General features: G+C 40.4%; 1 long non-coding RNA gene across 1 annotated transcript in view; it reads left to right on the top strand.

The window, feature by feature from the left end:
* Positions 1-9,956, top strand: part of LOC110740697 — a 53,180-nt gene extending 43,224 nt beyond the window's left edge. The window contains exon 3 of the long non-coding RNA XR_002515670.2: positions 9,865-9,956. This is a non-coding gene — a long non-coding RNA (uncharacterized LOC110740697). The remainder of the gene's footprint in view (positions 1-9,864) is intronic.
* Positions 9,957-14,893: the final 4,937 nt, after the last annotated feature.

Below are 14,893 nucleotides of genomic sequence, written 5' to 3'. Positions count from 1 at the left end.
CTCCCCCTTTCTTCCTGTTTAGCTTGCTTCATTTCTTACCCACAGCCCTTTCTTTCCCATCTCAGGAACCACGTGTGAGTCCACATGGAGCTATGCTCTGAATCATGTCTCTGCTCTAAAAATTACGGTTTTCTTCACTATATCAAGCTTGTTTCCTGGACTTCCCAGAGAATGAGATCTCCCCTAGAAGACTGTCAGCTCTCTGTGTATGTAAGTTCATGGCAGACCCACTTCATCACTTCCTCAGGTATCTTTATACTGGTCTGAATCACACTGATGGACAAGTCTTAAGCTCAAGGACCAACCTCTTAATAATGTACCTAAAACCATGTCTTGACATCCAGGGAAGCCTTGGGACAGAATTGTGGTTGGGGAATGAATCAGAGGAAGCTCTGGCCCTCTCCACAGTCTAAAGGTCTTTCTCCCTGCTCTCTCAGGCATTAAGCGCCATCTTGTTTTCCCCTCAATAGACCCTGAAAAAGAATGTCATCAGATTTTTCAGCATGAAATATCTACAAATTAAAAAGGAAAAGAACAAATTAGCTTGATAGTATTGCCTGCTAGAAAGGGATAAGGGAAAAAAACCAGTCAGTCCACAATTAAACTTAAGGATAGAGAACCAAAGTTAATACTTGCATAAATGTAAAGACATAGAACCAAGCTTTACACTTGTTCACCCCCCTATCTCAGCGAAGCAAACAAGCAACCAACCCATGACCTAACAAACAAACCTACTAGCAAACTATAAAGGGGATATCCTGTATCATGTAGTTGGAAAGTTCCCGGGAAAGGCAGGCAGTGAATCTGGTTTGATCAGGACGCTGGCTCCATTTGTCTGCAGCTCTCTTGGCTCGCTCTCTCCTTCTTATATGGGCTTAGTCTTCAAAGTAGCTGCTCTCATGATCAAAAGATGGCTGCCAACAGCAACCAGAACTGCAAGCTTCCTTTTTCACATCCACGAAGCCCTAGAACTTCACATAGATTGAACCACCCATGTGGTCACTGTCATATCATGTGCTGATTGGCTTAGACCTGGGTTTCCTCAACCAATTTTTGTGTCGTGGAAGATGAGAGTATCCTTCTGGAGTAAGCAGCTGGAAGTGGGTCAATGCAGCAGAATTCTAGGGCTACTACACAGTAGGGAGAACAGTGATGCCCCAAAGAGACATTTGGGTACTGTCAGAAGGTGGAAGAAAAAAAAAATTGATGTTGCATAGGTAACGGATCAATTGTACCCACAGCTGGGGATTGCCCACAGAGTATCAATGCTCAGCATGTCCCTGATGAATGTGTTGTTTCACGAACTTTTATCAGCTAATTTCCTATAAGTCCACTATTTACTTTCTGAAAGTAAATGTAACTGAAAGTCACTTAGCTCCCATTACCTCATAACAGTATTAATACTTCAAGAGAATGGGGTGGAGTCATTTCAGAGAAAATAATGCAGTTCTACATCCTGCCCCATAAGTACACACTGTGAAGAATGATTGTTAATATTTCGGTGTGACTACTGGTTGTTGAATTGAAAGGCATGCCATTCCCTGAATTCAAGATCATTTCAGCAGCCTCATCTTCAGTGCCTCTCTCTTAATTTTATTTCCATGTTGTAATTCCTTCAGAGTTAATTTCCTGCTGTAATATGCTGTGATGCAGCCTTCTGAAATTCAAGTCCTGACTGTTTTCCCCATTTCAAACATACTTTCTTCCCAGAGTCAAGTAGAATCAAAACTCAAGAGACATGGCCTTGTCTCCTGAGTTTTTATTATCATTTGGCAAGTCTTTTCCCAGCAGTCTTCTGAAGACTGTGTTGTGTATTTTACCAGCTCCTTAGGAGGCTTCAGCATTTTAACTTGTAATATTAAGTTCTGTTGATCACAATCCATGGTCAGAAGACCTGCAATTTGAATTTTAGTTTCTTAACTAATTCACCATCCATAAATACAGGAAATTTCTTTTTCCAGAGAGCACTCAACTACCTTTTAAGGTGTGGTTTGTGCCTCAACAGTGAAAGCAGCGTAGTTTCATGAGTTGCGAATCAATACACAATTTGTGATTGAATGGAAATCAAATACACAGTTAAATCTGTTTTCTGTAAGATGGCAAAAGGTTTATGGTTGCCCTTACAACCAAGATTCATCTGAGCTATGACCATTGGCCGGAGCTGACTGCCACTTTCAATTCCTTGTAGGAATTAGAAGTGAGAAGAAGGGATAAGGCATTAGCACTTGCATTGATTAAGTAAAGAAGCAAGGCAAGCATCATACACATGACTCACATCTGTCCTGGTCCATTGCTGGGCTTTTATAATGTCTTTTCTATGTGGCTATCCCTTCAGTCCCCACACCATGCCACTGGATTTTATACCAAGTCCCTCTCAGAATCAAAAGCTTCTGTTTCCACCAAACTTAAAGCTGGTATCTATGGAGATTTTTTGCCAAAGTGGTTTGACCCTGAAGGTATCTGGTCTTGCATTGAAGGTCACTTTGCTGCCTTCCTCCGTCTTTCTGCCGATTGTGCTGGACAGAGAAATGGGAGCAAACAACTATGTTTGCCCCCAAGTAGCCTCAGCCACTCCGTGAACATGAAAAATCTCACTCACCACTTGATATGGTGCAAAAGGGAATGGTGATATTCATTCCTCTCCCTTCCTCCTATATCCAGTCCCCAAGTCCTGCTTTTATCTTATAAATATATTTTTAATTTGTCCCCCAATCCCCATCTTTCCTACTGCTCAGCGCTAGATTAGATTTTCATCATGTCTCTCCTAGGATAGATCATTGACTTCATCAATGATCTCCCTACCTCCGGTCTGGTCTCCCTCAAGTTCCTCTCCACATAGCTGAAAAAACTAAAGTATAGATCCAGCTATGCTATTCTATTGCTAAATCTCTTCAATTACTCCCTTCCCTACAGCAGTAGCTCTCAGTCTCTTCAATTCACAGACCAGGATAATTTTTTTTTTAATATTAGAAACTTACAGGAAGATGCCAAATTTACATTTTGCCAAGGAAGGACTACTTTTTAAAATGCCATCTTCTATCACAATCCTTTCAGAAAAGATCATTTTAAACCATACATACACACAATATACAGTACTGTAATCTCAGGAAAAAAAAATGGCCAGTTTCTTCCATTGAATAAATCGAACTTTGCGAAAAAAATAGTCTACACATCCGCAAAGCAGTGAAAATGTTGCCTCCCACTGGCTTCAGTCTGCAGCGTCTAGCATGGTACACAAGACCTCCCACGAGTGGGCTCCTGGCTGCTGCCATTCTAGCAGGATCCCTCCCAGCCTGAGCTCCAGAGACTCTATGTGGCTCCGAGTTCACCCACACACTGAGACACTGACATGCTTCTCACCTCCCGCTTGGCTCCAGCTGTCCCCATGCAGTGCACATGAAGGGACTGCTGCCTCCCACCACATGCCAGTCCTTTGCTTGGCTGACTTAACTTCATGCATGCTGTAGCACTCAGAAAAGGAGTTCCGTCCTCAAGTGGATGGAAAGCTTTTTTCTTACTCCTCCAATATTCCTGTCTGCAGCCCTCAGGGTGAAGTTAAATAACTCAATAATGCCCTGTGCAAATCAATAACATTGTTCCTAGCATATTTAGCTGCTTTTTTGCCTCTTTCTTCCACTAGATGGGAGTTCTATAAGCCAGTAGACAGTGATAGTGTCTTTTCATTAACACCTAACACGGTGATTCTAACCATACAGAACATGTGCTCAAAAATATCCACTGCCTGAAAAACCTAACGAATAGATTTAAAGGACTACGTGATGCATAACCTAATTATGAAGCCATTTTTAATTATTCAGGAGAAAGACAATGTATAAATTCAGTTTTATTGGGACTTATTTTTGATTTGGCCTTCTAGGTAGGAAGCGCCACCTCACAAAAATAGGACAGTCCCCTCATTTATTTTTCTTCTACATCTCATCATATTAAAAGGTCATTCAATTCTCTGCCTATCTATTCCCTAATCCACAGATACCGTACCATATGGAAAAATTTGAGGATGGGAAAGTTGTGCTTATTTTTCTAAGACTTTCATAGTAAAAAAAAAAAAAAAAAAAAATGCAGCTGCTAAACTTGTTTTTTGTTTTTGTGTTAATGCATCCCTTGGTGTAATGCTTATTCCCCAAAGAGCATGTCTTTAAAAACGATCAACTGGCCACAAGATATTATAATACCCTGGGTAGTGATTACTGTTAACATGTGTGTGTACTTTTCTGGGGATATTGTTAATTCGGTTGCAGAGATCCATTGTGAAACTAGATATTTCCAACTCTGTGAACTTTATTAGAGAAAACTGTACCTAAAGAGTGTTTAACCTTAGTTTCTCCAGCTCTCACAAATATGAGGGTATACATGAAGGAATGACTGAAAGAGAGGGCTCTGGAATCAGATTGCTTGAGTTGTAATCCTGGATCCTACACTTGCCTCAAGTAACCTTGAACTAATTCAATTGCATCTGCCTCAAACATCTTTTCTGGAAAATAAGGATAAGATTAGTATGTATATTAGTCTGTTTTCACACTGCTGATAAAGACATACCTAAGACTGGGCAATTTATTTAAAAAAGAAAGAAAAAGAAAAAGATTTATTGGACTCATACTTCCACATGGCTGGGGAGGCCTCACAATCATGGCAGAAGGTGGAAGGCACATCTCACATGGCAGTAGACGAGAGAGCTTGTGCAGGGAAACTCCCCTTTTTAAAACCATCAGATCTCATGAGACTCATTCACTATCATAAAAACATCACAGGATAGACCCATCCCCATAATTCAGTCACCTCCCACCAGGTTCCTCCCACAACACTTGGGAATTGTGAGAGTTACAATTCAAGATGAGATTTGGGTGGGGACACAGCCAAACCATATCAATATGTAATCCATAAGGTTATTGTATGGATTAAATGAAGGACTTTACTTTCAAAAATATTACCTTTTTACATGTTCTTTTTCCTGTCTTCCTATGTGGGCCTCCAGCTCTCTAAAGAATTCCACTACCTGCTGCAAACAAGTGAAGTGAATTGGCTGTGAAGCTGCCCTGGCTTCTTCCTTCTGTTCCAGTTCCTCTACAACTTACCCATTCACTTCACAGTGTCCTCCAGACACCACAGGCTCCCCCAAGACATCGATGCTGCTATGGTAGCTCCCAGGCATTGCCACCCAATCCTTGGGGAAGTGTGGTAGGAAATATCAAGACGTTGATCCTGGCTCTTAAGGTCTTACAGAATTTCTCATAAAATAGTCTTTTAGGTTTCACTGGTGATATACTGCCATCACAGTTCCATGAAATGAATCCTACTTAGTCCATAGACTTTTGAGGCAGATGTAATTGAATTAAATCATTCAAGGTCACTTGACAGCAAGTGCAGGATCCAGGATTACAACTCGAGCAATCTGATTCCAGAGCCCTCTCCTTCAGTCATTCCTTCATGTGTACTCTCGTATTTGTGAGAGCTGGAGAAACTAAGGTTAAATGCTCTTTATGTACAGTTTGCTTCTTCTGGGCTAACAGCTGGGGAACCAGCAACACAAGGTGCCCAGAATGACCCCTCCCTTCTGCCTTTCTAGGTCATGCTAGAGGTACCAAGAGGTACACTCATTCCCAGGAGATTCTTGAGTCACTCAACAAAGTGGGCATCTGGGGCCTAATTTTAAGGACATTCTTTGTAAGTCAGAACCCAACTGCCGGTGAATAAGCTTCCCTAAAGAGGGGTTGCTACCCCTTGATACAAGGACAGCCTGGAGCTCTTTCTTGGTCATTCCAGGCCAAATGCCATCCAAAGTATTTTGCAGATCTTGATTTTCAAGAATTACAGTAAAGATGAAAAGAATACTTATCAGTTGGCACTTTGAAAATCAAACTTGTTTTTCTAGCAATGGTGCTGAGAAAGGAGATTACGGTTTCTTATATTCTGAGTCCATGGCGAATGCTTTTATGGTCTGAGGTTGGATTTTTAGTGCGAAAGGGAAACAGAAGAGCAAGAGAAGGAAGAGAGTAAGAAAAGAGTAAGAGGTCAGGCTACCTATCCAGTAGGTATTTATTCCAGAAAAAAACCCAACCCTGGGTGTCTTACTTCCCTTCTGTTGTTATCGCCATAGCTCTGACTCAGCCCACTTCCCCCAGCTCACTGAGAACCCACACACACTCTCAGTATCTCCCCTCCTCTGCCTCTAAAAATGTAGAGCTTCCTTTCAGGTTTCCCATAAGGATTTTTGGTTTTTGCTTTTCTAGAGACAGGGTCTCACTCTGTCACCCAGGCTGGAGTACAGTGGCATGCTCTCAGCTCCTGCAGCCTCAACCTCCCAGGCCCAAGTAATCTTCCTATCTCAACCTCCCAGATAGCTGGGACTACAGTTGTGCTCCACACCCGGGTAAATTTTTTTAAAAATTTTTTCATGGAGACAGGGATCTCTCCATGTTGTTCAAGCTGGTCTCAAACTCCTGGGCTCAAGTGATCCTCCCGCCTTGGCCTCCCAGTGTTGGGATTACAGGCGTGAACCATCATCACCACCCTTCCATGAGTTTTCACTGTTACTAATATTGGAGAAAACATCAGTATATCAGTATCTTATTAAAGATTCACAGTACAACTTGCCGTAGGCATTCCAGGAGAGTCGCGAACACAAGTCTAGATCTTTCTCCCATTACGCAACCTTGTTTTTATTAATTTTCTGACTGTTTACCTCCCCAGACCTTCATTATTCTGGGATACATGGTCCTGAGTCTCTCTCTGTTGGATAAAGAGGGTCCCCTCGAACACGGCTTCTGTCTTTTTTCTGCCTAGATTCAGGGTAAATAGAAATATAGGATGGGACTGAGATAAAGGAAAACTTGTCATGTACTTCAAAGAAATTTTCACACAACCACTCTATGGATATCTTCCTTTACCACAGTGTTTCTTCATAGATGTTACAAGAACCCTGTAAGAAAATGCCACACAGTTCTCTGGCAGGGGTAAGTGTGGGATGATGTAGAAGATGAGTTCAAGGTTACTGTTACTTCTGCTGCTGCTACTACAACTACTAGTGGTGGTGATGCTGCTGCTGCTAGTAATACTATTCCCATTTATTGAACCCAGATGCTTTGTATTATTTGTATGCCCATATGAGCTCCTAGTAGGTACTTCTATTGTCTTCACTTTTCAGATACAAAATTCTAGTCTAAAGCCAATAAATAGAATCACAAGTCTTATGATTGTGATCAAATGCTGTGCTGTCTGTCAGCAACCAGTGGCAGCTGGCTGACTAGAAAGTAAAACCAACATGCCAAAGAAAGAACAGAGTAGATGTTGAGGACAGTTTGCTTTTTCTCTCTTTCTTGTTGCCTTCTTTTCCCTTCCTCCTACATTTTCTGATATTGTCTACCATAACAGTCAAACAACAACAACAACAAAAAACACCCCACAGCTCAGTAACTTAAAACAACAATCATGTATTCTTGTGCACACATGTGCAGCTCAGCTGGGCTTGGCTGACCCAAGCTAGGTTTGGCTAGCCTTCACTCCAAGCTCAGGATGGCCCAGGTCATCCCACACCAGAAGACCAGGGGCATGTGATCTTTTCATGGCATTGACAAGAGTGGTAGAAAACAAGCCTAATCACACAAGCATATTTCAGCCTCTGCTCATGTCACATGTGCTGATATCCCATTGGCCAAAACAAGTCTGATAGCCAAATCCAACTTCAAGCAGGGAAGTAGAGTCAATCCACCACGAAGCACAGCAAGTGATGTAGGATACTAACAGATGTAAAGAATTATGACCAGTAGTTTAAGCTACATACTACATACCTCAGACAAACAAAGAAGCGGAAGAAGGTCTGTAGTAGCAAGGGATTGGAGTGCTGAAAAAGATGGAGTGAGAAATCCCAAGGGAAGCCAGTTAGAAGGAAAACAACTGTTCATACTGGGCTGGCCCTGCATTTTACTCTGGAGGTCCAAAATGAGGATTTGCTTCTAATATATAAGCTCAAAAGCCTGGCCCTCATGGCAATTCCAGACACAGCAAGCAGGGACTGAAAATGCTCATTGTCTCAAACAGAAAATTAGAAGAAAAAAAAAGTTTTTCAAATGTCTCAATTTCTTCATCGTTTGTGTCCTCTGTGTTTGAATTCTCTCTCTAAATGTGTGACTAAAGTGAGGCTCACCTGAAGTGTAGCATATTACGGCTCCACACTTGCAAATGCAGGCTTTGTTGGTTTCCAAAAACTAAGAGAGTTGTACATTTCCCTGTTACTACATAAAAGTGTCAGCTGAACAAAACCACGGGCATTTATCAATGCAAAGCAACAACAATAAGCTCAGGAAACTTAATTTTTTTATTATAATCACCAAAAGTAGTCAGGCATAAGGCACTATTTTGTTTTCTCTTGCAATGTTTGTAATGAAACAGTGGTTCCTGACTGTTTTCCCATAAGCCTTCTCTGAAACTTAGCTGAAAACTATTTCTTTTTTGGTGAGCAAATATTTAATTAACTATGTGAAATACAGTATTAACCCAGATATTTGGTGGGCAGCTTCTGAGAATCTCAAATATTAGCAAAAGAGTTGTATACTCTGTTTAATACCCCAAGGTATTATTAAATATTAAAAGTGGTTTTTTAAAAAAACTGGTTCTTAAAGAGGCAATGTGGTTTTCTAAAAAGATCTTTCATCTCAGCTCTTTCATTAACGAGCTCTGAGACTCTGGGAAACTAATTTATGTAGATTTGAAGGCTTTTAACAATGTAGCACTGACCAACTTCTTCAAAAAATATTTTCAACTCCTCATTTTTACCTTTCACTCCAGTCTTTCTCACTCCTTTTTTCCTCCTACCTTGCTGTCTTTCATCCAATTATTTTGCAAAACAGTTCATTTCTTTCTTTGCAGACTAAGTCCTGGAGAGCCTCACTCTTGACTCTCAAAGGGACCTTCAAGGCATTTTCCAAAACAAAATGACATCTCTTCTTACGTAAATTTTTTTACAGTGCTAGTTATCAAAATGCTTATTTTTAATAGAACAGCAACTTTTTCTCCTACCTGCATCAATATAATAATATACTCTTGATAAACTTATTGAATAAGAAAAAAAATATTGTTTTTAGTCCTATATTTTAATCACTAATTTAGCGTAAGCATTTGGATAAGTTCTCACTTCATGTTGACTATAACTCTTGTTAACTAAGAATCTGTGCAAAAAATTGGGCTCCGAGAGGTTAAGTAATTTCTCCAATGCCTCACAGTTTGTAAGTAGTAAAATTGGAATTTAAATCCACATCCATCTGATTTTCTTACCTACAAAAAAAGAGGTTTAAACCAGATAATCTCTGAGATTCCTTAAGATACAAATTTCAGTGATTCTGTGTTCGCAATATAGGATTAACTCAGTAGACCTGAGTTGCACAAACCCTGCGTGTTTCAAAGAAAAGTTTGCCCTTTGACTGACTCCTGGGAGATAACCTCTGAGAACCTGGAATATCCTGCTTGATAAGAGTTTTTTCGTCTACCTTGGACCTTAGGTCATCCAGATAGTTTATGCTAATGGTCATATTTTTGGTGGAAACCTTGGGCCATGCAATATCAGTTTGACCTCTGGAGGAGCTGGAAACCGAGTAAATAAGGTCAGCCACATGAGTTACATCTATACAGAGTGACTTCTGATTTAATGACTGAAGTCTGACTCTTATAATTTTTGCTACTGGCAGCAGTTTCAGGAAAACAGAACCTCAAAGAAGAGAATCCGGGATGAGTTCTCTGATCTGAATAGAGTTAAAGAATGTAATGTCCTCATTGCTAGCAAAAGAAAAAAAGAGAGACTTTGTTGGTACACAATGGGCAGAGGCTAAATAATTTTTTAATTTCCACTTTTAGTTTCCTGGAATTATGAGCCTAGAAGAAAGCTAAGTGTCGAAAGACCGTATGACTTCTTCAAGAGAACGTTCGAGCAGAACAACAATAATGGAACTGGCTGGATATCTAAGACTGAAGCTTACAGAAGGAAGATCTAGAAATTCGCAAGCAAGAAACTAAAAAAGCTTCTATGTTCTGAAAGAATGTTTTATTTCTTGTAGCTGCAGAGCTAAGATTTCTGAGAGCCAAATCTAAAATTGGATCCTATGGGTGACTGAATAACAATGAAAGCTGAACTCACAGTGAGCCTCATCAAGCCTCTTTCGTAAAAGTTAAAGTGTTGCCTGGAAAAGAATGGGGACATGAAAATTGGAACAGGGCACTTGGGGAGATTCTAAAGGGAAGGACAGGCCATTATTCTTGAGTGGCAGTTGCAGGCAGATGCTGACCAGATGGTGGGTACGAGGCACACAGCAGTGTCTGTGTCTGGCAAGGTCTTGAGGACAACCCACTTCAGTGCTGCTGGCTGAGATTGTAGGTACTGGGCTTCTTGACCTGCTCTTTCCCTAGCCCATTTGATAGCGATGAAACCTTTAATCCCCGTATTGAAATACAAAGAACAACTTCCATTTGCCTGAATGAACACTGACTGATACATGACCAAGCATCAGTTACCCAAACAATTAGGAAACTTGTTAATATGAGACGCTCACTTCTGAACAATGTTAAGCAAAAGGATCATATAGACATGAAAAGTAAGTGATGCTCCTAAACCAAGTAGGAGTGAGTGGATATGAGCGAGTGCTTCCAGCCATGTGCACTATAAATCACATAATAGGATTCATTCCTATATGTTTAGTGGACAGATACTGAGGAAAGAAATTCTGTCTGAATTACGAACTTTTGGGTTTTCTTGTAGACCAAGTTCTTGTCCTAATGCCTGGCACACCTGAACGCTCAATAAATGTTTATTTAGCATTTGGATTTGCCTGGGCAGGATGAATCCCTCCCTGTCCAGTTACTATTAACAACTTAATAGTCACTAGTTAATATTATCAACAATAATCAACAATGTATCATTATCACACTAAAAGTCTCAAAGTCTACCTGTCTCACAAAGAGCTTCAGGCTGGGTCACAAATGTGTTTATCACTTCACCTGGTGACATATTTCCTCATCTAGTAGATAATATCTAGGAAGATATTTGCTGCTATTAAAGTTCAAGAAAGAATACAGGCCGGGTATGGTGGCTCACACCTGTATCTTGTGCAGTGTAAAGCAGTTCAACTTCCACTTCCTATGTGCAAGTGTGCACATTTCTAAACGAGAATTTTAAAACTTAGATACATTCAGTTACAACTTGTTTACCAAAATGTATGTGAAGGTATTTTGGAACAAGAACATCCTCTTTCTACTGTCAAGATTATTTTTGTTTTAAACATGATATATTGTGATTTCAAACTAAGTAGATGTATCAGGGAGGCATACTTTTTAAATAAAATTTAGTTTTATGTACTAAAATCTTCTAGTACTCCCATCTTAAAGTTATATTGACTATTTTAAAATTATATTTATAAGACCACTATATGAAAAATTCAGTGGCATATTTTGTGTACTAAAGTTATTTTACACACAAAAAGCCTCTCCTGGTGACATATTTCTTCATCTAGTAGATAATATCTAGGAGGATTTTTGCTGCTATTAAAGTTCAAGAAAGAATATAGGCCGGGTGTGGTGGCTCACACCTGTAATCCCAGCACTTTGGGAGGCCGAGGTGGCCAGATCACCTGAGGTCAGGAGTTCAAGACCAGCCTGGCCAACATGGTAAAACCCCATCTCTACAAAAATACAAAAATTAGCTGGGCATGATGGTGGGTGCCTGTAATCCCAGCTACTCGGGAGGCTGAGACAGGATAATCTCTTGAACTTGGGAGGTGGATGTTGTAGTGAACTGAGATTGTACCACTGCACTCCAGCCTGGGCAACAGAGCAAGACTCCATCTCAAAAAAAAGAAAAAACAAGAATTATAAGAGAAATACCATACCAATCAACATTTCTAGATACACAAATATAAACATCTTACAGAAACTAGCAAAATTATGAACTTATGAACTATTAGCCAATAGAGCACTTAGAAAAGTCCTACAAAATAACAGGAAAATCAAAATAAATGTGACATGTCTAAAACAGTAAAATAAAACCAAATGTGATCTGTATATTTTTTCTAAAGTATTTTTTTCCTATTTCCTATTTTGTATATTTTTCCTAAAGTTAGTGTTAACCATTTAATCTCAACGTTGTGAATTTATTTCCACTGAGAATAGGAAATTTAAGGGTAGGAGCTTTCTCTAGTTCACCACTTTACTCAGAATCTAGAATAGTATCTGCATACACAAGACTCTGGATAATTGAATGATATCTATTTGAATGAACATAGGCATTGAGAGATGAACAAATGATTTTTTGCCTTTATTTTACCTTGTTTTCTTCCACTCCACCCTCCCTTATTAGGGACTGCATTAAAAAAATTAAGTACTCTATGTTTGCTCTAATTACCATTAGCATTTCTCCAACCAAACATCTCATGCTTATTCAATCTCATCACTTGGATTCTTTCTTACAGGCACCTCAAATTGAATTCGTGGTCCTTTCTTCTATTCTCTCCCTCCCCTGCCTCATCATTGTAGCAATGTTGAGGACATTGCTAGGACATTGAGGAATGTGCACATTCACCAATGTGCACAGCCATCATCACCACAATCCACCAGCTATTCAGCCATTTTTCCTTACATCTCCCCTTCCTTACTCCCTAGATCCAGTCACCACCAAGTTCCATGAATTTTATTTCCAAAATCTTTCTCAAATCCATCCACTTTTCTCTGTTTCCATTGTCAGTAATCCAAGCCACTCTTTCTCTGTTTGGACCTGACAATAGGCTTTTAACTCATCTCTCTGCATTCCCACCTGCCCCATTCCAATTCATTCTTCACACCTCAGCCAGGAAGATCTTTTTAGAACTCACAGTAGATCAAGTTGGCCTCCTGTTTCAAGCCTTTCAAAACCTTACCCACCTTTCTCAGTGCCGGGACCCTGTTCAGCCTCTTTTTATGTCACTGTACCTTCATCCATGACCACTACTGTGCTATATTCACAGACACAGACAGATATTCAGGATTCAAACTAAGGACATTTAGATAGCCTTAAGGCTTGTGGCTTGGCCAGGAAGAGCTGAGATGATGCAGACAATAGAGAGATTCGTTTAATTCAATCAAGTGGTGAAGTCACCTGGGTTGAGACTTGCAGACTCAAAATCAGACAGAAAAATTAGATAATGCTCAGTGTGAATCCGGGACATGTGTATTGGAAGCTCACACCATTTGAAAGTCACAGAATAAAAAATAAATGGCTCATATAGGTCAGTGACAAGGAGAGAATCATACCTAAGACCAATCCAAAATTATGTGGCCAATGAGCACCCTCAGTGTGCTGGGATAGTTACCTCAATTTGCAAGAAAGAGTAACCTTGTAATTCTTGGAATAACGAAAACATATCCTTGATAGACCCAGGGCCACCACATGCAATTGTGGGGGAGCTGTGTGGCACCCAACTACAGGATGTGCCTCTTTCATACTAGTTAATATGAATGTTGTCCCCAGAGTTGTTTAGGAAACCATCTATGCAGCCATATATAGCCAACTTCATGAATAAGTACCTTTTTCTCCAGGAAGAATATTAATACTTTTGTGTTAAGATCAAGAATAAATATTTATTGTCAATGGTTTAATCTTGATATATTTACTACTTGAAGCATTTGTAATATTGAAGAGAATTTGGCATATTAGAATAACTAAAAAATTAGACTTGTAAATCAGTAGGAAGCACCTAGCTGACTTACACTGGAAAAGTCTGAGGAAGGTTAGTGAAGGGGTCATGGTAAGGGGGTTAACAGTATTCTGAAGCTAGTAACAGTAGCAAGTGCCTTTTCAGGCTTGAAGTGTATGAAGAAGGGGTCATTGCTGAAATCCAGAAGCAGAGAGGACGGTCTGGAGGGCCCCCTGAGCAAAACTGCAACTTTTAAAGGTTGCACTCAGCCAGAAGTGATCCTGAAGAGGGAAGCCAGGAAATAAAGACCCAGACCTCACTCTCTCAAATGTTTTGCCTGTCCTCATTGACTGAACAGGAACCTGACACCAGAGGACAAAGAGTTCTTCCTGGTGTAATTGATGCATATCAAGACAAAGTATATGGTGGAAAGGGGTAGAAAGGGAATGTGAACAGGCAAACAGAAAGCAGCCAACCTATTTGGTGCCTCAGGATTGACTCTTGTCCTCCATCTTGTAAAAAATTTGTACCTCCAAATAGAAAACATGTGAAATATCAGCATATGGTGGTGGTAACTCATGTGTGCCCCCACATGGAATCTAAAACATTTGCCACTATCAATATGCTTCATATTAGTCAGCAGGGAGAGAAAGGGGAGGGGAGAATGAATGAACATAAACAGTAGCTAGTACAGTCCCTGCTTATGCAGCTGCTCACAGACCCAAGGTGGTGATCACAGCTGCCTTCTGTGACCCATTTCATGTTTACCCTACTCTTCGCTAACACCTTCCCTACACAGAGTCATTTGCCTGCGGGATTTGCATCTTTGGTGGTCTTTCTATTGGGTTGGCACCGTATTTTCATTGACCAGAACTATCGGGCAAAGGAGGCCTACGAGGTAGTCCAATACTATGCATTCCCTGGCACTCTTTCTCCCCATGATAAAACAGTAACACGGTGCCCTTCTGGTAATTGGATACAAGGAGGTAAATGGCCCCTTCTTGCCAAGTCTTTGAACAGCTAGCCAATCCACTAGCCACTGCTCATGGATCAATACAGAACAGGTCATTTTTCTTTCCAAACAAATTGGACAGCTAGACATTCTGCTCAAAAGTCCACACAAGAAGTCTTGCCCTCACCTCTGTCTGTCGGGAGCACTGAGAAGCAGTGGTCATCCATTTCTGGCTGGTGCTAACACACATGAATGGCAACACACTTTTCTTTGG

The sequence above is a fragment of the Papio anubis genome, chromosome 9 (assembly GCF_008728515.1).
Source record: "Papio anubis isolate 15944 chromosome 9, Panubis1.0, whole genome shotgun sequence".
NCBI classification, from domain to species: Eukaryota; Metazoa; Chordata; class Mammalia; order Primates; family Cercopithecidae; genus Papio; species Papio anubis.
Note: the sequence above shows the minus strand (reverse complement) of the source record. Positions and strands in the feature narration are given on the sequence as shown.